This window comes from Trichechus manatus, unplaced genomic scaffold (assembly GCF_000243295.1).
Source record: "Trichechus manatus latirostris isolate Lorelei unplaced genomic scaffold, TriManLat1.0 scaffold00016, whole genome shotgun sequence".
In the NCBI taxonomy this organism is placed as follows: domain Eukaryota; kingdom Metazoa; phylum Chordata; class Mammalia; order Sirenia; family Trichechidae; genus Trichechus; species Trichechus manatus.
Window position 1 is genome coordinate 21,336,891 of NW_004443952.1, and position 21,116 is coordinate 21,358,006.

A 21,116-nucleotide genomic window follows, 5' to 3' on the forward strand; every position below is an offset into this window, starting at 1 on the left:
TCTCGTGACCGACTGCAGAAAGGAGAGCAGCCAACTGGAGCAGGTCTGGGAAGCCCACAAGGTAGGCAAAGGGATTGGAGATCAAGTTCTTGCAGGAACAGTGGCAATAGCTGGAACTGTCAATCCTGGAAGAAGTGAGATCTTGAGAAAGGTAAAGGTTGCTTGGACAGTGGCGTCACTAGGGTTGGTGTCGCCCAGTGCAGTAACTGAAGGTGTCACACCCCTGCCTCATGGTGGGGGGGGCACCCCACCCCCCGTGCAGGGCCAAGTGCCCTGCTGTTTGTCCCCACCTGTCCTGGCCCCGCTCACAGCCCAGTGGTGACCAGTGCGACCCAGCCGCCTACGCCCTAACTGGCGGTTGATGGGGAGGGGTTGGTGGTGATGAGTTGCCTCTGCCTTGACGGCCCCTCCTTCAGCAGCACCAGCCTGCCTGCCCCCCCCCACGGCCCTTAGGGTTATTTTGGTGTCACGCCCTCTGACAGTGTCAAGGAGTGTGCCCCCCATCCCCACCCCTCTAGCGACACCACTGCACGAGGAGCCAGATGGACCTGAGGGCTCTGGCTCTTTCTGGCCAGGTGACCTTGGGCAATTCATGTGATTTCCTGAGCATGTAAAATGAGGATAAAGATACCCACTTTGCAGGGCTATTGTAACTACTAATATTGATAATAACTAGCATTTATTGACTGTTTATTATACCTCAATACTGTTCCAGGTTCAGAGCCTATATTAATTCATTTAATTCTCACAACAATCCTATGAGCAGTTGTTATTACCATCTCCATTTTATTAATGAGAAACTGTAAGCAAAGAGAGGTTAACTAACTTGTTTAAGATCACATAGCTACTAGGTGATGGAGTCAGGCTTTGAATCTGGGCCATCTGGCCCCAGAATGTATGTACTTAACCTCTCTATACAGGGTGTATTAGTTTCTTACTGCTGCTTCAACAAATTACCACCAACTTGGCAGCTAAAAACAATGCAAAATTATTTTCTTACAATTCTAGAAGTCAAAAGTCCTATTATCAAGGTGTTGGCCGGGCTGCATTCTTTCTGGACACTGTAGGGGAGAATCTGTTCCTTGCCTTTTCCAGGTTCTAGAAGCTACCCATGTTCCTAGGCTCCTTCCAGCAATGGAGTCATTGCTTCCATCATCACATCTCCTTCTCTGACTCTGACACTCCTGCCTCCCTCTTATAAAGACCTTTGTGATTACATTGGGCCCACCTGGATAATCCAGGATAGCCTCCTCATCTCAAAATCCTTAATTTAATCACATTTGCAAAGTCCCTTTTGCCATGTAAGGGGAAATTTTACCTCTGAGGGTTTCCAGGTAGTGCCTGGGACATTTCCCAATCTGAGTATCTCCTCGCCGCCAGCATGAGGAAACTCGAATCGATGAACCTTTACCCTTATCCTTTTTACTATTCCCAGGAACAAGTATTGATGGCGACAGACCTTAACTTCTCTGTTAGTCTATGGTCACAATCACTCAACACCCTGCACACATAAGGCAGAGGGGCCCCGGGGACCCCAAGAGGTGACACTGAAAAGAACAGTTCTGACTTGGGGATGGCTGTGGCAGGGGTGGCTTCCAGCTGACCGTTGAGGCCTTGAGGGTGAGGAGGTGGATTAGCGCATTGGTTAACAAATGCTGGCCTGCGGACCCACACTGACCTATGACAGTTTTTCTTCAGTCCACAGTGAAAGTGAGGAAAATAAGGACAAATTGTGGGGTTTTTTTATAAAGTTAATTCATTCGATTTGATGTTTTTTTCTTTATTCTGACATTATGTCCTTCCCATGTTGTGGGTACTACAATGCCCTTCCGTGTATAAAGTGACTGTGATCGTCAGTGGTAGCTGTTCACAACTATTCCAGCTGTCTTTCCTTTTTAAGCACGTGGGATGATTAATCTTCCCAGCCCTGTTCACACTAGGTGTGGCCAAGGGCTTTGTTCTCACTTATGAAACAGAAGTAGAAAGACCGTGTCACTTCCGGGCAGATTTTCGGAGAGTTGGTGGACAGTGCATCTCCATCCCATTTTCCTGCCTCAGAGAACACGGAAACATGTGTCAAGACACAGCCTCTGTCGGCCCCGTCCCCCAGTGTCCACAACCCTGACAACTTCATCAGGCATGTGGCGCGAGTGAGAAATAAACTTTTATTGTATTAAAATAGCTATGAGATTTGGGAAGTTTTTGTTCCTGCAGCACAACCTGATGAATAGGGTAGCTGTTTTTTTGTTTTTTTATGTCTTTATTTAGCAAGATGAAACACTGGCAATCTTCTGCTGACTTTTTTTTTTTTTTTTTTTTGACATTTAACTGCCCTGGGAAATAAAAATGCTGTGGACACTCTGATACTCTGATAACTGAGCGTAGAGAGGTATCCAGTTTGACAAGAACAGCAGTTCTCAGGCCAGGGGCCACCATTTGGGGCCCCTCAGCCCCAATTCAGCCAGAGACACACTGGTTTTATGTGTGTAAGGAGTAAATGAATAAATGTATTGGGCTTCTGCACAGGATTTCAGCATAAGGAAAGTTTTAGAGCTGAAAAGAAAAAGTTAAAAGTTATGTGAGAGATACTGTGCTAGGCGGTGGGGATATAAGGACAAACAGGACAGGCACAGACCATGTTCTCATTTACTGACATGGTTTTTAGTTTGGGGGGGTGGAGGCAGGGCATGGGCCAGGGAGGGCAGACAAAAGAAAACCAATAAGTAAGTTAAAATACTGAAAAGCACGGTGTAGGTAAGATACGGAGCTGAGATTGAGAATACTGGGAGGATCTACTGGCACAGTGTGGTCCTGCAAGACCTCTTCCTTCTGGGGTGGGGGGAGGGGTCTATTTAAGTTGCACCTAGAAAGATGAGATGTAGCCGGCAGTAAAGCAGTGGGGAGAGGGTATGCCAGGAACCAAACTCAGAACCTCTGACAGGCAGAAGGTGTGTGATCTGCTCATGAGGCTGAAATTCTGTATGGCTGGAGCATAGGGCTGGGAAGGCAAGAGGCAGGAAATAGGTTGGAGCGGTTGGCAGAAGCCCAATCATGCAGGGCCTTGCAGGTCATAAGAGGGTGAGTGAAGGAGAGCAATGGCACATGAAGCTGCCTTTTCCATGCCACCACTTGGATTGTTAAGAAACACTCAACATGGCACGTTCAAAGAGAAATCCTCACGTCCACTCACTCACTCCCTCAACCTGTTTCTGCTCCACCTTCCCCATCTCATAAATGGCAATCCCCTTCTTCAAGATGCTCAGCCCCAAAACCCAGGAGTCTCTTATACCCACATTTAGTCCATCAGGGAATCCTAATGACTCTTCCTTCAAAATACATCCTGAATCTCACTACCTCTCACCACATCATGGCTACAAACCTGGTCCAAGACACCAAACCTGGGCTATTATAGCCTCATAACAGATCTCTCTGCTTCTACACTTGATCCTACATGCTATTCTTTATACAGCAGTCAGAGATCCTTCAAAATGCAAGGTTAGGCCATTCTCTGCTCCAAGCCTATGATGGCTTCACATCTCAGAATAAATCCAAGGTCCTTGCCATGGCCTTCAAGTCCAACACTGTCTGGGCCTTCGCCATCTCTCTGATCTTGTCTCTATTTATCTTCCTCCTGCTTTTTCAGCCTCAACCTCACAAGGTTTCCTGATGGTTTTGAACAAACCAAGCATGCTTTATGTCAGAGGTTTCTGTACTTGCTGTTTCCTCTCTCTGGAATCCTCTTTCCTCGGTTATTTTTTCCTGTGGCTTCCTCTCTTCCTTCATCCAGATCTTTCCTCAACAGTCATGTTATCAGAATGGGCATTCATGGACACCCCTTTCATCATTTCAATCTTCTCATCTGTTTCCTTGTCTCCATGAAACGTGTCACCACTTGACATACTGTATACTTATTTTTTTAGACACAGAGGTCTGCAAACTTTTTCCATAAAGGGCCAGATGGTAAATATTTCAGGCTTTGCAGGCCACATGGTCTCTGTCACAACTACTCAACTCTGCCACTGTAGTGTGAAAGCAGCCATAGACAGTACATAAATAAATGAGCATGGCAGTGTTTCAATAAAACTTTATTTACAAAAATAGCTGGCAAGCCAGATTTGACCCTTGATTTAGGCATTTGTTGTCTTCATCCCTTACTAAAATGCAAGCTCCAGGAGAGCAAGGACTTGGGTCTTTTTCTGTTTACTACTCTCTGCAGCACCTACAACAGTGTCTGGCACATGTTAGGCAGTCCATAAATACTTATTGAATTAATTGATTGATTGATAAGCTCTTGGGAGACTTTGATTTTAGTGGCCTGAGGAGTTTGGATTCTTCTTTAAAAAAGTTTGAAAAGAATTTTTGCCAGTTTTAATAATATTTGTGACTTCTGATTGACAGATCTTATCTGCAGTCTGTGATTCTCAGAATGGAGACATTTTGAGATGAATGACAGCTGCTTGCTGGGCTCACTGTTTACTCCTCTTGTAAGAGCACTGTATTGTGCACATCACACGTGGAGTTGGATGTGTGATGCATCAGGCTGCTGCCAACAAATACACATCGCAATCAAATAACCATGTCTGCAAAGTCCCAGGGATGCCACTCCAGATGCCCTCGTGGAAATAAGGGGGCCCACTGCACAGAGCAGGTCCAAGGATGTGGAAAAGCAGAGAGGTCAAGGCATGATTAAATGGGTGACAGAGACTGAAAGAGCTGTGAGGAGAAGAGTCCACCTAGGTTGGGCTTAAGGGAATAAGTAGAGCCACATAGAAGGATGGCCCTCATTTTCTGGGGCACTGTGAGCCAGGGATGTGCTCCTGAGTTCTAAAGAACCTGGCCCAGATACAGGGGGCTGTTTCTCTTGAGGAGAATTGGGTTAGATATGTAGGTGGGGAGTTTGGGTGACCTTGAAAGCTAGATGGGAGACTTTGTACCATCTGGGCAGTGGGAAACCAGTGAAGTTTTTTGAGGAGTCCGTGGTGATGTGATGGAAATTCACTGCAAAAGTTGAGAAAAAGAGTGAATGAACAAATGGATGTGAATGAATGAAGGAGGAGTGAATCTTGGCGAAGGAGTCAGAAAGGAACCTCGAGGGCACGGGTGGGACATTAAAAGTTTTTAGGTAGAGAGTGATATGATCATCTCTCTCTTTCCGGCTGAAATGGGGAGGGGAGAGGGGATTGAAAGGGGCAAGAGAGGCTTAAGAGGAAGGAGACTGGTTGGACCGCTCCTTCTACGGATGTCTCTGTTTCGCATATGTCGTCACATTAGGACTCTGCCTGTGTCCCCCTCCACACAGAGGATCATCAAGTTGACACAGTATGTTTATTTGCTAAATCTGGCAACCCACTCAGGTGCCACTTCCTACGTGAAGCCTTTCTGATTTCCCCACCTGGAATGGCCCTTTCCTCCTTGGAGCTCTCATGTCCCTTTAAATGTTCCCCTCTAATTGCAATGATTACATTTTACCTTAGCACCAGACTGCCTAGATCTGAATCACGGCTCTATCACTTGCTAGCTTTGTGGCCTTGGGCAAGTCCCTTAGCCTACCTGGGCCTCCACTTCCTCATCGATAAAATGAGGATAATAACAATACCTTTCTCCTAAGGTCACTGTAAGGATTTAATGAGTTAATATATGTGACATGCTTAAAACAGTACCTGGAATATAGTGAGCTCTATGTAAGCAATGACTATTATTATTATCATTTTAAGTTATTTCTGTCCATGTCTTATCCCCTATAATAGATATAATAAGGTAAGGACTACGCCTTATTCACTTTCATGTCTTCCCCAGTAAATAGCAAAATGCATTCACATGGTATGTGCTCAATAAATATTTGTGGAATGAATGAATAAATGATTGAATGAATGAATATAGTCTTACGAATGGAGTCTAACTATGGTGCTGTAAAAAAGTAGTATTTGTATTTAGGGATACTTTGATTTTTAAAGGGAAAAATAAGCGATGTGGATAATGGCATCAATCTAAGAATTTGAGTACAGAGGAGTACTGTGCAAACACTGAGCATGTGTTTTCAAAACTCAGTGCTGTGCCTTGATTTTCCCACCTGCAAAATGAGAGGTTGGATTAAATTATTCTGAAGGTCCTATATAGCCCTAAAGTTCTATAATTGGGATCACTAGACTCTCAAGAGTCTTGGTTTTTGGTGACTACACCATTAGGAATTTCCTAGAAAAATGAGTGGAAGAATGTTTTTAACTGAAAAAATATTTCCTAGTACGTTCTGTACTAGGACAGAGAGAAAGATCTTATCAAATACAATGGGAGCTTGAGTTAGAGGTGGATCCTCTGTTCCCTCACTTTAATTAGAAGTAACACATCTAGTAAGAGGAGAAATTCTGTCAGAAGTTCACACAGCAGCCACATTTACCCCAAAGACATCCAAAGCTTGAAAACATGAATCAGACCTGCTTAGAACTCTCTCAAGAAAAGGAACAATGAGAAGCATCAGCAAAACTAATCCCAGCTTGTGCGAGACTCATTGACCCTGTCGAATCTGTGGTTTGGCACATCGGGCTGTGCCATTGCAGGTCTGCTTGGGACTTAGTGTGAAAGGTGAAGACTCTGTAGGTGGTAAAGATGCGTTGGGGCTGCGGCAGAAGAGGAGACCTGGACCTGATTACTGCCCTCTCCCCCGCCCCCACTCCTGTACCCTCTTCAAGTCTTGGGCATCATCAGCCTGTGTAGCTTTCATTTATGTTACTAGACAGGAAATTTTCCAAGGATTGTGCTTATTTCTCTCAGCAACCCCTAGTGCCTAGTAGGTGCTCAACAAATATTTGCTGAATGAATGAATGAGTGAATGAAGTTGGCCAGTTCTTAAAACCTGACTTTGGGGAATGCTGACATGAGAGAGGAAGAGTTGTAGGAACTTTAATATCCAGGTCACATGGTGGTGACCCAATGAAAACTCATTTCCGAGGTAAAATAAACTATATGTGTTAATTATTAAGCAAAGGTGAAGCAACCAACACATATTCTTCTTATCTTCTCTCTTTTGACTTCTCAACCAACTTGGGCTGGGAGTACAGTGACCTATGGAAAAAAAAACCAAAAACCCGTTGCCGTCGAGTCGATTCGGACTCCTAGTGACCCTACAGGACAGAGTAGAACTGCCCCAGAGGGTTTCCAAGGAGCGCCTGGTGGATTCAAACTGCCGACATTTTGGTTAGCAGCCGAACTCTTAACCCCTATGCCACCAGAGTTTCCACGGAGACCTATAGCTATAGCAGTATGTTCGATCTGTGGATCTGCCTGTCTCAGAGATGGTGCTGTTGTATAGGGTAGCTGGCTATTGGGGATAGCAAAAGCCATGCAACAGTGCCGGCTGATTCCTGTTGGGATTCTGCCTCTCCTACACAAACCCTGAAGCATATGATCTCCCCCAAAAGAGCCCTGCACTGGGTTCTGAGTGGGGAGAGGGACGCTACATTCCTCCTCAACAGATGTCACCATAATTAGATAACTCATTATATCAAGGAATAAGGGAAGGAGATTGACATGGATACAAATGTGAACATATTGATAGCTTTTCTGCATGTGAGTTTGTGCAGTCTTGGAAACTGATTTCCTGGACAAGGCTCAAAGGATGAGTCAGCGGTTTGGAGCCTGGGGAGATTTTCCACAATGAAATTCTAGTCCCAGTAAAGTATCCTAAGAGCTTTCCACCCTGTAAGACCATCCCCAGGGGCAGTCATGGCTCAAAGTCAGTGTGGGTGTGTGCAAATGCTTACCAGAGAAGTCCAGGAGGGAGGCAGGGCCTGGGGGCAAAGCGGGGCAGGGGAGGCGGCAACGCACTATGAGGCAGGGTGTGGGCAGTGGTTGAAGCTGATCCGGAGCTTTCCCATCCACCCCATCCACGAAGTCCAGTTGCTGCCTCCAGCCCTGGGAACTAACTAGCCTCTTTCCTGCCATCCGTATTAGGAGAAGACCAGGGAAGTCTTCCCTGGTGCCCTAGCTGGGATTAAGTGTCCTTCACAAGTGTTCCCAGATGAACTCACTGGTCCTGTTGGAGCAGCCGTCATTCTGTAATGCATTTGCCTCTTTTCCCTGTGGCAAAATGTGAGGATTTGACTACATGAGCCTGTCCAGCTTGAACATTCTAAAGATAGAATTCCCTAAAAATTAGGAAAAAATGAAAGAAGCAGTGAATTAACATCTATCCCTTGCCACATCTTGCTATGCATTTCACGTACATTATTTTCCAATGAGGAGGCAGGGGTGGTTCAGTGGTAGAGTTCTCGCCTTCTATGCAGGGGACTCAGGTTCGATTCGTGGCCAATGCACCTCATGAGCAGCCACCACTCATCTGGCAGTGGAGGCTTGTGTGTTGCTATGATGCTAAGCAGGTTTCAGTGGAGCTGACTAACTAAGAAAAGAGGCCTGGTGATCTACTTCCAAAAACCAGCCATTGAAAACCCTACGAATCACAATGATCAGATCTGCCACCCTTCATGGGGATGGTGCTGGACCAGACAGCATTCCATTTCATTGCACATGGGGTCACCATGAGTCAGGGACCTATTCCACGACAGCTAACAACATTTTCCAGTGATGGAAAAATGTGATAGAGCTCCCAGTTTTCGGGAGGTAATGATCCCTTAAATTCCTTATGCCTTCTGATGACACCCAGAGAGACCTAGACTCTTTCCCTGTGGTCTAGTTGGCAATCTGTACTTACCACTTTTCTTCGATGGGGGAGACAGGGGAATGGAGGGTATGAACAGGCAGAGCCTCTCCTGGAATAGCTCCTAATGCCTGTTGCCTGCCTCTGTGGTCTTTACCGCACCCTTACCCCTAGGCATTCCATTTGGGGCTCTCCCACCTCCACCCCAGCACCTAACTCCCAGAGAATGTCAGCACCTATTGAAGCCCTGGTGGTGCAGTGATTAAGAGTTCAGCTACTAACCAAAAGGTTGGCAGTTCGAATCCACCAGCCATTCCTTGAAAACCCCGTGGGGAAGTTCTACTGTGTCCTATAGGGTCACTATGAGTTGGAATCAACTCGATGGCAACAGGTTTATTTTATAGAGAAAATAGAATCCACTGGAAAAGAACTCCCTCAGCTTAATGGCATGAAAGAAGTGCCCTATATCCTTTTTAAGGACTTTCCCTGTGCCTGGGATCCACCTCACCTCTTTAGAGTCATGGTCTATCCTTAATTTTATATCTTGATTTTGTCCTCTCCTCTGTCCCCTGCCTGGTCCAGCCTCGTTAGGCTTTTCCTCTGGGTAATTATGATATCTCCCATCCTCCCTCCCAACTGGTCTTTCTGCGAGTGTGCTCTTCACCTTCCTGGAGCCAGATCTGCTTTGGATCTCTCTCACCACATCTCATACAGCTTCCTTCTTTTGAACCTACAGAAAGCCCCTTCAGCTGCCTGAACATGGCATTCACAGATCTCCGTAGGAGTCCTGGGGAAAATCTTTTTGGGGACCTGGAGTCCACAAGCAGATAACACTGTGCTAAAGCAGTTGAAGCAGGCAGACCTTAAATATAAAAATGGTGGATGTAAGCTGGTTATAATGCAGCCGTTTATATTTAGGAACCAAGGCTATGCTTGAAATGTTAAAAGCATGACAGGTTTTTGGCTATACATTTTTAAAGAATTGATGGTTACTCTTGCCTGGACATCCAGCCTGAATAACAGAGTATTCTCAATAAAATTTAGGGCTACTCCCAAAATATAACAATTAGTCTCTATTCACCTGGAACAGCAGAGGAAGAAGGAGACCCAGGAATCGGAGAAGGTAATAGACTGCAGGTTTAATTGCCTCCATGAACTATTACCTCCTTTGCCATAAGATAAGAAGAAATGGGTGGTGCCTGACTACCATTATGGGATGTTTTGATCAAGGACCCAATACATGGATCCTGATCAAAAAGAGGAAAATCAGGGAACAGAACTTCAAATTCATATGGAAACCAAACTTACTGTATCCAGAGAGACTGGGGGAACCCCCAAATCTATTGCCTAGAAATAATCTTTAAACCTTGAACCAAAACTATCCCATGAAGCCATCATTAAACTAAACAACAGTTAAGCTTAATTAATAAAGAATGTTTGCCTTGAGCATTGTGCTCTTATGAAGAATTATCTATATGAGTTCAAACGATAATAGTTAATCTAAAGTAGAGAACTTTAAGGAGCAGAGAGACTAAACTGTGTTGTAATAATCTGAGTAGAGATAGTGAGAACAGTGACACAATGTGAAGTATATAAGCAACGTCATTGAACTGTACATGTAGACACTGTGAACAGATGTATGTCTGGTTCTATATACTGCCACCAAAAATTAAAAAAAAAAAAAGTTAGGGCTACACCAAGCTGGCCCATAAAAGAGAAGAAGAGGTGATAGTCATTTCTCTGAGACAGCCTGATATCCACACCTGATCCTGCTACTGTTGCTGACAGGAGGGCCACATGGCGGGGTGAGGGGATGCAGAAAGACCCCATTTCCCTGGGGACCCACAGACTGTCAGACTGTCTCTACCCTCTAGAGGAGTCATTGGCATGAAACCTGTCAGAGGGGTGAGAAACAGTGACCCCTCTTTGCCCAGGGATCCTTCTCTTTCTTTCCACTTGGTCTTGGGGGAATGGGAGGCAGCATTAAAGCTTTCTAGACTGGTTTTTGCTCATATTTGTGTAAATGTCCATTTAGACAACGTGTTTGTAACTCCACCTCTGAAACTAATTAATTAGCCCTGAATTAGACTAATACTGACTTACTACCCCCTTTACAGCCTTACCACCTAATTCTGTGTCACAACTCTCCCTGTACATATGCCATGCTTGCCTTTCCTCTGTTTCCCTTTATGGCCAAATCTGACCATCCAGAAAGATCCATTCAAACCCCACCTTTCCAGGGAGTCTCCTGGGCTCTGCCTATCCTAGTCCCTCTCACAGGCTTATACTGTCTTCCCCTGAACTCTTAGCACATTCTACTTTCTGTTAGATGTATTGGTATACCTGTCTTGACTCTCCCACTGTATCAGAAATGTTTCCAGGACACAGACTCAATCTGAGTCACATGAGCAATGTCTCCTAGACCCCCGCACAATGTTGCTGCCTGAATGTGACTCGCTATGGAGTATGTATATTGTTTCCAGGCATGTATATTTATTATCCCATTTAATCTTTCCAAAATCTTGGAAGGTATTGTTATCCCATTTTACAGGTAATGAAACTGAGGCTCAGAAACGTTAAATGACTGGCCCAGGATCACTCAGCTCACAAGAGGATGAGCTGGAATTTGAACCCAGGATTTTTTTGTGTTTGTTTTTACCCTCCTCCACCCCAACCCAAAGCTAATATACCCTCCTGCAGTGTGAATGGAAGGGTGAGAGAGGACAGAAGTGCTAATTTGCTTAGGTGAGTAAATGCTGCTACACAAGCACAGCCCCTTCCCACCAAAACATGCATCTTATTTGTCTGTGAAATCTTTCTAAGCCACTTTTGGAAGAATGGGATAAATATGAACAAGGTTAAAGGGGGAAGAAAGAAAGGAGAGGAGAACCAAGAATTTGGTTTCTATTCACTGGTCCGCCTCCTTTTAAGACAGTTTGATTTGCAGGTTTGTGGAGAGACATGGGGGAAGAAGAAAGCTTCTATACGGGTGCAATGGTGCAGCTATCAGAGTATGGTGATTTGGGGGATGTCTTAGTCATCTAGTGCTGCTATAACAGAAATACCGCAAGTGGATGGCTTTAACAAAGAGAAATTTATTTTCTCACAGTCTGGTAGGCTACAAGTCCAAATTCAGAGCATCAGCTCTAGGGGAAGGCTTTCTCTCTGTGTCAGCTCTGGAGGAAGGTCCTTGTCATTAGTCTTCCCATGGTCTGGGAGCATCTCAGCGCAGGAACCTCAGGTCCAAAGGACGCGCTCTACTCCCGGTGCTGCCTTCTTGGTGGTAGGTAGTCCCCATGTGTTTCTGCTCACTTCTCTCTTTTATATCTCAAAAGAGATTGGCAAAGACACTATCTGATCTTGTAAACCTCATCAATATAACCGCCACTAATCCATCTTATTACATCATAGTGATAGAGTTTACAACACATAGGGAAATCACATCAGATTACAAAATGGTACACAATCATACAATACTGGGAATCATGACCCAGCCAAGTTGACAGATACTTTGGGGGGACACAATTCAATCCCTGACAGGAGAGATAAATGGGCAAGGAAGAATTTCGCTGTGATGCACTCAATGAAATCTCTCCATTTTAACTCCTGAAAACAGACCTCAGTTAAAAAAAAAAAAAGAAATAGATATGTTTGCTTTGCTTTCTGGATGTCAGACTCGTGTTTCTTGTCCATATGACCTAATGAGGTGGGGCTGGAGGTTACCAAGCATTATTTAGGTTATATGACACTTTGTCCCCACCATGTTTCCTCACAGTGAGCAGAGCAGGTGTTGGCATCTCTAGTTCATTGTAAGTGGAATCACATGTGTCAAACCCAAATCTCCTGACTCCTGGGCCAATGTCCTTTCTCTGTTCTTTCTTGCATCTACCTGTTCTCCTGGGGGCTTGTTCTCATCATGTGAATCCTGCCCATACATCCTGGGACTTGTGCAAGGAGAAGAGACTCACCTCTGTGCTTTGCAATACTCTTGCGTTTCCCCAGTCATGGAAGTTTCCAAGTTGTTCTCAAAGTCCTGGGACTGATGTTGACTTCTTGTGGGTCACTGGCACTCTGTCTTGGCAGCAATAGCAAGAGAAAGAATTGTGGGATCAGTTCACTGTACATTCAAGCGGCATTATAGGTGAGTGTGGCTGCAGAAACAAGACAGATGTTTTGAAGTGCAACGTACAAGTTTATTGTGCTATTTAAACCATAGCTAGAGTACTTTGTTCGGTTCTGGGTGTCACACTTATGTCGACTGAAGATTGATCAGGCTGCAAGAGGACTGACAATAATACTCTATGGTGGATGTTTAAGGGAATCATGACCATGGCAGTGGTGGAAATCTAATCTTAAAAGGACTGTTTTGAGGCAAAGGAAGCAGAAGGAGCCTTGCATAGTCCTGGTTGGGGAGGCAGGGTAAGTGGAAGAAAGCTGTAGGGAAGAAGATTTCACCTACCAAGGGGACTCTTTCTGAGGTTTAGGCCTTCCCAAAGATGGAATGAATGGTGGTGACCTCCCTCTCCCTGGGTGTGTCCAAGCTTAGATGGATGAGCACTAGGACTGGGGAAGCGGGGTCAGGTTGGTACAATCTATTACATATGAAATGTAGAATCTATTCCATATGAAATGTAGCTCGTGGGGTTTTCATTGCAAAGATACAATCTGCCTTCTTAGTTTGCGTTTTAATTCATTACTCAGGGAAACAGAACAGCCAGAAACTTTTTGGAACATACAAAAACCCAAAGTAGCCAGTTGCAAATGACCCAGAAACCCAGGAGCCCATGTTTTGCAAATTTGACTGCAATAAACATCTTTTCTATTTTGAGTATTCTTACATCCTTAAACAGAGATTGGCATTTCTGGCTCCCACTTCAGAAACAAGAACATACCCTCAGGGTTTGTAATCCACACTAGAGAAATCATTAGCTCAGACACCAAGCTCCATCTGAGAGAGTAGTTATATCTCACTTGAATCAAACAAACCAGCAAATATTTACCGAGCACCTAACTTGTGCAAGGCGAACCAAGATGGTTAGGATCTGGTTCCTGCCAACCAGTCGCTAACAAGAGAGTAGAGGGGAGAGGACAGGTTTGTGAAAAGCTTAATTACACTGTCACCTCTTCTAGCACTTTTCCAACCAGTTGCAATTATTTGTTTCAAATTGCCAGCTGCCCTACTAGGCTGTGAGTTCCGCAAGGACGGTAGAGTTTATTGGTTAAGACAGAGTATTTGTATTTACAAAACATGAGTTTACATCCTCACCTGGCCATGTGCCAGCTACAACCTTGGACAAGTTGTTTTACTGCTCTGTACTTTAGTTTCCTCATCTGAAAATAGGAATAACGACACTACTGATTATTGAGTGAATTAGATTAGATAACATATGTAAAGCACATAGCACTGTGGCCTGGCACATACTACTTGCTCAATAAATGCTTGTTGCTGTTCATAATCATAATAAATAATATGTGAGGTTATTCTTACATAGGGCTTGGTTTTTAAAATAAGTTCATAAGGTGAAAACTAGTTAAACGCATAACTGGGATCAGAAATAGCTTTCCAGACTTCCATTCCAGGGTTCTTTCCCCTACACCAGGAGTAACAAATAGATTTTCTTTCCTGTGCTAACTCTGATCAACTAATCATGGCTACTCTGAGAACTCCCTTAAGGAAGGTTCTCAGGCCCTTTAGGGATCAATGGGAGAGTACTGTGATTGATTAGCAATGTCTACCATGGCCATGGGATGGGAGAGTGGTTGCCCAGGTTTTATCATCCCTGACTTACCACACCTCGTCACAGCACAGAATTGTTGGTGGTGAACTTGAGGCTTGTTCTCCATAGAGAACCAACAGGTAAAAGAAGAGTGAAAAACTATGTAACTGATTCTAAAGAAGACTTTCAAAAGTGCCTAGACCAAAATTTAGAAGTGATAGTCAATGCAAGGAGTCCCTGGATGGTGTAAACAGTTAAGCACTCAGCTACTAACCAAAAGGTTGGTGGTTTGATGACACCCAGATGCACTTTAAAAGAAAGTTCTGCCAATCTACTTCCAAAAGATCACCGTCATTGAAAGCTCTATGGAGCACAGTTCTACTCTGACAAACATGGGGTCACCATGAGTCAGAATGGACACAACAGCCGCTGGTTTTCAGGTGGGTTTTAGTCAATGCATGCTTAGGGAATCAGTTCACACCTATAGTCAAAGTTTGCTAAGTAACACTGGGAACAAATGGTATTGCAAACTGTGAAAAGGGCTTGTGAAAGCTGCAATGTGAGAGTTGGGGGAAACAAGTTCCTACAGAAAGCAGAGCAGATAACAATTAAGTTAGAAACAGTGTACAGTGTGCGCACTGTATACAGTATACAGAAGTTTGTTTCTTTTATGTTGCTCCAACTGTAATGTCACCGCCTAGACTGAGACAGTGAAATTAATTGATTTGTTTTCATATTTCACTATGAGCCTGTGGATTGGTCAATCCCTGCCATTCTTGATTCTCCACACCTAAATTTTATTCTAGATAGTAACAACAATAATAACATAATAACAATAGCTATCTTATTTACTACTATTACCGTCACTGTTTTACAGATGAGGAAACTGAAGTTTAGATGAGTTGAGGAACTTGTCCAAGATCACACAATGGATAGCAGATTGAGATCAAACTTGGGATCTTAACGTTTTGCTCTAATTAAAAGCTGGGCCCAACCTGAGGCATGTTTGAGAACTGATGGAAGTTACTAGAAGTAAAATTGACCCTGAAATCCCAACGCCTCTTAATATGAAGGCAACGTCTTGGTCTTCCTGCTGTTTTCATTTACTAGAATTCAAATCACCAGTCATCATCTCTCTGGCAAAACAAAGTAACCCAGCACTTCAGAAGAAGTGTGTGAGGTCCGTGCACAACTGTTTCATATCTCCCCCCAGCCAGCGACACAGCTAGTCCGGGTTAAAGGGTATCAGCACTGCCACACACTCTTCTTTTCCCCCAAATTAATCAAGAAGTAGGAATTTCTGACAAATGCCATCTGCTGATTTTTCAGAGACGAGTTTTGGTGGTGTGACCAGCAGGTGCCTCTGCTTTTTCTAGCATGCAGTACCAAAATAGTCACCATGGCAACCCTCAGAGGGCAGACTTCCAAGGAGATGCATTGTGAGCACAGAAACTCTAGAGCACTTCCAAGCGAGCAGGAAGGAGGCTCAGCGGGTGGGTTTCCAATGGTAGTGAGTGGGAGCTCTCCCCACACCCCAGGTTCCCGTGTGCACTGGGTTCAGCCTGGCCTCCTTTGCCCTGCCTCATCCAGCCCAGTCTCCTAGAAAGACGGGAGAAATGAGAATTTGTGGGGAGCAGCAGGAGGAGCAGGCAACACAGGGACTGAAGTAGGCTTGGAGGAGGGGACAAAAGAGGTGTGGCCCTGTGCTGGGAGACCGGAGACCAGGGTTGTAATTCCTCCCCTCCCGTTCACTTACTAACCAAGTGACCTTGGGCAGATGACCTATCCTCTCTGAGTCTCAGTTTCTCATCTGTGAAATGGGGGTGGTAATCTCCCTCTCTTCACAAGGGAACTTGAGGATGTGATATCAGGCTTGTGAAGGCCCTTGGTGGGGTGCTTAATGGGCAGTGCAGAGCAAAAACAAGCAGGTATGGGGGTCAGCAAGCCTGAGCTTCCTACCAGGCTCTGCTGCTTTCAAATCTTACGATCTTGGGCTTCTCAGAGCTTGGTTTTCTCACTTTACAGCCACCAGAAGCTGGAAGAGTGAGGCTAATAACCCCCACCTCACAGTTTGCTTGTGCGGGTGAAGTGGAACACAGTATGTGCAATGAGAGATATCAAGTCTGGGCTTCTTCCCTCTTTGCTCTGCTCCTCTGGGTTTCTGTGACTTCTTAATCCTGGGCTCCTCTGTGACCTGGGGTTCCACATTTCCCTATGGTGTTAGAAGCAGATGCCAAGGCCGGACTAGACAAGAAATTTACTAGAGGAAACACCCGTAAGAGAAAATAGGGTGAGAGCTGATAGAGGCTGAGGAGAGAGCCTTCACACCATGATGGGGCCTCAAGTGAGCCCCAATAATCCTGAATGTAGCAGGGAGAGGGAAGGAAGTGTGAGTGAAAGCATTCTAGATTGCCTTATGGTCTAGAAAGATTCAGCCAGTCCATCCAGGCATCCTTGAGCCAAAGTTACTGGTCAGAGAAGTCACCTGTCCCTTGGAGACAGATCTGCCTTAGCATCCCTGATACGCTCAGTCACTGATTGGCTGGGAGCAGCCCGTAAGAAGTGTGACTTCAACACAAATAGGGGTGCACAGCCACTGGGACCTTGGTCAGTTGTGCTCCCTGTCTGCACGGTGTATTCTCATGGCTGCCATACCTACCCGATCCTGACGTCTTACCCTTAGGCACCCACATCAGGGGCTTGGCCCAGGCTCACGTCTCCACTCCAGGAGCCCTTTACCTCCACATCCAAGGTCCTCTCACCCAGAACATTATAGGAACTTGGGCTCATTGATGTCTTAGGACCCCAGCTCTGGAAGAAACAATATTTCCCACCTCTTGCTTAAATTATATAGCAAAGGTGCACACGCCAGGTGTCTGTGTCTATATTTGAATGTATATGTGTATAGGTATGTGTATAGGTATTTGTTAGTGTGTATGGATGTGAATGGGTATATCTGCATATGTGGATGAGCATTTATATCTATGGATGTGTGTGTGAATTTATACAATGATACAATTAGCTAAGCATTTTACATCTGTTATCTCTAATCCTTACAGCAATTCTTTGAGGCAGATAAGTAAGTAGGTGGATAGGTATTATCTTCTTTTCAGCTTAAATGTTTTCCCCAGCGTATAAGACAGATATAATATAAGGCAGAGTCATGGTTTGAACCAGGTATGTTTTCCCTTAAAATATGAGCTCTTCTTCTCTACCCCTCCTCTACCTACTCACATGACCATTTATTGCACGAAACCATATAGATGTACACGTACAAGAAAAATGAAGATAGAGGAGGAAGCTATACATTGAGAAGTATAGACTGATGTCTGATGATTGATTGCTCCTACTTCCAGAACCCCCTCAATATAATTCTATTCTATTAGTGTGCGCCATCTAGGAACATATATTGCATCCTAATCATTAAGAAAGTCTATATAATGGGCTATAGCTATGCACACATTTTGGATATTCTAAGCAACTGGGGCATCTGATTCTTCTAATATACTTCTACAGGAGATCCTCTTTCCTATCCTTCCTCAAAAGCCTTCCTGCCATGGCAAGTTTTACAGCCTGTCATGTGGAGGCAGTCTTGTCCTGGTCAGGATATGTTTTTTTAGGAACTATCTACTGCAACACTTTCGTTTTCTGAATCATTTGTTTTTGCTCGTTTCCTGGCAGCATGAACCAGTAGTCTGGAGAAATAGATTTGGAATTGGTCTCAGTTGCCATTTATCAAGCATAGGTACTGTGCTTGAAAACTTCACATAAATGATCACATTTGATTTGGGTACTCACCAAAATGGTCCCCCATTTTACAGACGAGCAGCCTGGGGCTCTAAGAGGTTAGGAGGCTTGCTCAAGTTTACTCTGCCAGTAAGAGGGCAGACCAGGGCTGTTCAGCTGGGCTCTGTGAACCTACAGCTCAGCTCTTTCCACTGTATTACCATTCTCTAGGTAGAAGATATGATCTGTCCAAAGACTTGGTTTTCCAAGCCGTCCACTAGTCCTGCTGTATCCTGGGAGCCTGCAGGACCAGCCAAGTACAGGACAGGGCCTCTTTGGGCCAAGGCAGGTAGACTTACCTGGACGAGCACCAGCCTGGCTATCAGCATATCGACTTTCTTCCTCTTTCCTTTGGCAGCCTCCTTCCTCGGTTCACAAAGAGATTTCAGCTTCTGCCAGTCCTGACTGCCATTCAAGCCTTTTTTCTTTTGAAGAATTTTGAGGAAGAAAATCATCATGTGCTCAAAAGGGCCCTGGTAATCAGAAGCGTACGGAGATTTCAAGCTGTTAACACAGAGAGGTGGAACCCGTACCTTCTAGGACATCCTTAGGGGCCTGAATGGCAGCTGGAGTCAACGTGGCTAGAGTCTGGGCAGGGTTCCAAGTATGGCCGCTAGTGGAGAGTGGGGGAGGGCTGTAATGAGGCTCGATATTTGTAGAGCATGTTACACTGTACAGTTCCTCAAATACTTTCAGCTCCACTCTCTCCCTTAATCCTTACAGCATCCCTAGGTGGTGATTGACGTGACTCTTTCTCAAGGTAGAGGAAATTGTTCAGAGAGGTAAAGTGACTTGCCTAATGGCAGACAGCTAAGACTCAGAGCTGAGACTAACCCAGGTCTTCCAACTTCATGACAGAGTCTCAGGGTTTATCCATGTGTTCCTCATCCCTGTACTGGGGGCCCATGGCAGGGTCAGTGGAAAATAGCAGAGGAGCCTGGAAATAGGTGGAAACATCTATAGAAGGTGAGGAAGTAGAGAACCCTGTAAGTCCTTTTCATCTGTACAACTAGCCAGGCACTGTGCTAGGCACTGGGACAGCCTGAACAAGGAGTCTAGATCCCAACCTAACGGTCATCGTCTAGTAGGGGAGACCAATGGTGGGAAGGCAACTGCAACACAGAATGTACAAGCATTCTGGTAGAAGAGATGTTATGGGTTGAATTGTGTTCCCCCAAAATACGTATTGAAATTGTACACCTGTGGATATAATGCAATGGAATCTAATGTAATGTAATCACTTTCCATAATGCAATCTAATGTAAAGTGGTCAATCAATCAGTTGAGGTCATACCAATGTAAGGTGGATCCTAAACCTAATCACATCTAAATTATATAACGAACAGCTTAGACACAGAGACAAGGAAGCACCAGTTGGGGAAGACAGATGCCATGTAAGGATCCTCAAGTAATCAAGCTATGCCCAGGGCTACTGACAAGGAAGGAAGACCCTGGTTTGGACTGTTAGCCTCCAGAATGGTGAGAAAATAAATTTCTTCTCTTCAAAGCCACCCTCTGGTGGAATTTCTGCTGTAGCAGCACTAGGAGACATACAGGGTCTATGGAGCACATGGGAGAGCACCTCACTCAGACACTATAATGGGCCTCTTGATTTATTTTCTAAACATACAAAAGTGACTTAGAGTTTAGAGTAGGAGTGAAAAAGAAGGTGACAGTGTGGGAGGCGCAAGCCAAAAAGACTTCCCAGAGGAGGTGGGTAGCCTTCTGGAGCTGGGGCCTTGAAGGGTGGGTAGGATTTCAATGTGCAGAGATTTGGAGGGTAGACATGGCAGCCTAAGGAAAGAGCATGGGCCCAGGCAGAGGCACAGATGGAAGAGGCATGGCCAGGGGGCAATAGGTCATCTCCAGCCGCTGTGCGTAGGCTGCATGGTGTAGGGTAGCAGGGGACATAGCTGGAAAAGCAAATGGGAGTCAAGTCGGGGCTTTAAAAATTGGACTTTGCCCTGTACACAATGAAGAGTCATCTCGGGTATTTTGAGTGGGGCAGTGATAACATCGGGCTTGCATTTTAGAAAAGTAGTTTTAAGGGAAGTTTAGATGCTGAACTTCCAAGAGGCTGGAAGGATAGGGCCAGTCTCTGGTACTGGTGTAGGTGAGAGGTGATAAAGGCATCAGTGTCCGGTCCTAGGGCAAGATCTCAGTCAGTGAGGGGGTCACTCAGGTTGACTTCAAGGGGCAGAACCAGAGAGCAAACATGAGCATGTCTAAGAAGAAGGGTTGAAGTCCCACCCAGTGGAGGCAGGTTTGTCTTAAATCCAAAGAGCAAACTCAAGCCTAGGGATAAAAAGAGAGAGCCAGAGGGCTGGAGTAGGGCAAACCAAGGGGCTCAGTGGGGACAAGGGGCCAGGCTAGGGGCGAAGCAAGGGGTATGAGGGCTATTGCTGGAAATGGACCTCAGATCTCTAATTGAATGTTGGTGTGTGTGTGTGTGTGTGATGTATGCATGTGCTGGGCAGGAGAAAAAACATGAGTTAAAGGGTGACAGCCAGAAAGATAATGAGGGCCCTCTAAGGGGTAGATAGGAGACATGCAGCCAGGAGCAGGTCTTTGCAGCCACATGGGCAGTCAACCCTTGGTCAACTATATCAAGGAAATGGAGACCAGTAAGCTTCAGACAGAACAGTTCTGTGCCCCATGGTCATGCTTTATACAAGGAAACGCTCAGGTGTCTAACTCAGTAAAACAGCCCCTATGCCCTGTTCACCTACTGATTGCACAACGCTGGAAACATAGTGATAAAAATCCCAAAGTCTTTTTTAAAAGACTGGAATCAAACTCCTTCCAGCATTTTCCACAGGTTTCTAGGGGTTTTGTCCCCTGCACTCAGGGCTGAGGAAACTGGCTTGTCTGCATGCTGGCCATTGCATGGGATTCATATGAAAAGTTCCTGCTGTCTCCAGGAGTGAGCAGCCTGTTGGACAGTGGACAAGCTCCCTGGTGAA

The 21,116-nt window shown here is 45.1% G+C and overlaps 1 long non-coding RNA gene across 1 annotated transcript; it reads right to left on the reverse strand.

Annotated features, from left to right (window-relative positions):
* Positions 1-11,925: 11,925 nt before the first annotated feature.
* Positions 11,926-18,527, reverse strand: LOC111819699 (uncharacterized). Its single transcript, XR_002823276.1, has 3 exons — positions 18,453-18,527; positions 12,619-12,721; positions 11,926-11,977 (listed from the first exon to the last, which is right to left on the reverse strand). It is a non-coding gene; the product is annotated as an uncharacterized LOC111819699 (long non-coding RNA).
* Positions 18,528-21,116: the final 2,589 nt, after the last annotated feature.